The sequence below is a fragment of the Ischnura elegans genome, chromosome 1 (genome assembly GCF_921293095.1).
Source record: "Ischnura elegans chromosome 1, ioIscEleg1.1, whole genome shotgun sequence".
In the NCBI taxonomy this organism is placed as follows: Eukaryota; Metazoa; Arthropoda; class Insecta; order Odonata; family Coenagrionidae; genus Ischnura; species Ischnura elegans.
Window position 1 is genome coordinate 22,611,949 of NC_060246.1, and position 2,354 is coordinate 22,614,302.

Below are 2,354 nucleotides of genomic sequence, written 5' to 3' on the forward strand. Positions count from 1 at the left end.
TTCCATGCGTGACGGAATTACCTTTAGAGAGAATTGTGCAATAGGATATTTCGATAAAATTGTAAAATAATTAAATATTGAAACACTTCTCACTGTGCATAGTCAAAAGTCTTTTATGAAGATGATGATCATATAGAGAAACGAAATTAATCATCAAATATCTTCTAGATTTGTCTAAAGTATGCCTGTGACGGAATTACTCCCACGTCAACCTGCTAGGTGTAATGACTTCAAACATCTTCAAACTCTGTGAATCTAAGATGAATTTTAAAACTTTCAATATGGCTATGAATAATGTTTCAGTCATTGCTTATGATAGCACAGTTTTTCAAAACTAGAAATTATTAATATGAATATAACAGTCAAAAACAAACACGTGACGGAATTACCGTGACGGAATTACCTTGACGGAATTACTGTGACGGAATTACCGTGACGGAATAACCAATTGTTTAGACTTGTTTCAAACTCAAAATATAAGACCATTTAACTTCTAGCTCTGAATTAACAGTTAAAAATTATGAAAAGCTAAAACAAAAAATGTAGCTTCTGCATAACAAAATAGCAAGTAATCACATAAAGCAATAGTTAAAGGTGAAAAATATTTTTATTCTTTTACACTAATTTTTATTTTACTGCCCATTCACTGCATTATGAAAAACGTAACTAGTGCGCTTTCCAACCATGTGAAGTTTAGGCTGATGATCAAGGTAAACGACGTCCATTTTGTCAATCAAGCATCTGTCTTCTCTCTCCGGAAATATGCACACTATCCCCTTGCCGTCATTTCGGCGTAGGTTCAGTATCTCATAGCAATCGGTATCTTTATTTGATACTGAAGCTATTTGTGCTACATACATAAGTATTTTTCTTCTTGCCACTGTAGCTTGCCAATATAAAAGTTCTAACTGCCAAGATCTTCATGGAAGCAATATCACACCTATTATATTTTTTTAATGGATTTCTGAAGGCTCAAATTAAATGTGTAGTTTATTGCTTCGGTATAATGTTTGAGTAAGACAGTATGCCTGTCTACTATTACAAAATTATGAGTATTTCTGGTACCCAATATGCTAGATGACATACTTTCCCATCGTTCCTGATTTTATTTTCTATTGGCCTGTAGTTCATTACTTGAAATATACTTGATTTTAATTTTCTCATTTTTTGCACAACAGTATTCAAACAAAGTCTTGGCTGATGAAATCTTGGCTACTCCTGATAATATGGCAAGTCTTGCTTGTCTTTTAATTTCACCTCCAATTCCATCCACTGCACCTTTAGCATGACGACTAGCAAAGAAATTCCACCCAAGTTCTTGTAGAGAAAATAATTCATCTAAAAAAGCAATGTTTTCGAACAAGTACCTCTGCTTGAACTGGCTTGCTGCTCCATCAGAAAAGAATCTTACTTTATCGATGTTTGGATGCATGGTTCGTAGTTCTAGAAGTAATGATCTGTAAACCCATCTACTGCATATTTGTCATGAGTCAATTCATCTGAAACGATTACAAACGACTGACAAGCATCCTGGGTCCACATACAAGCCGTGAAGAGAGTAACTTGCTGGTGGTTCCAATGAGCCGCTTGAATTTCATTTTGGTCGATTATGGTAAAGTTGTCTGCGAAATCAATTTGAATGACTGCAGTCTCCTTGTCGCAATTTAACTTCGCATCCTTGAAGGCTGAACTTTGCTTTCTTTTGATGGATACATTCCTTTTGAAAAAATCAGTTGTCTTTCGAGAACATTCAAACAATATTCAATTGTACCCTCATGGATATTTTTTTCATATCTGATTCCGCTTTTCTCCCATTGTTCCCACCTGACTTCAGTCTGGGGATTTTCAAACAGATCACAGAAGTTTCTTAACTTGACTACACATCCTTCACATCCACCTATCATACAGGATTCTACTTTTTGGTCACATGAAATAGCGTCCAAAAAAGGTCTGAATTCAGTGGGTATAATGAGTTGTGCATCTCCTGACTTTGACAGGGCCTTCAACAAAAATCTTAGATTTTCATGATGCTTGCAAGCTTGCAAGTGCAAGTCGTGTGAGGTACATCCGTCAAACATTTTATGTAGGTAGGACGCAAGCTAGAGAACTTCGAAAATCCACATTTGAGATCCGGATGTTGTTGTCTTGAATAATAGTATGCTTCTTTCAATGTCATAAGCATATACCGTTTCTGATGCTTTATTTTGCTGCCATCTGGCTGCCTTGAAATTACAAAATCTTTTTGGCCTGGACCCATCCAACTGATTGAATCTTGCAAAAAGAAGTTCTGAAATATGTTTACAATATCATCATGAGTTACCTTTTGGGTCTTAGGGGAAGAGGGTTCACCATAT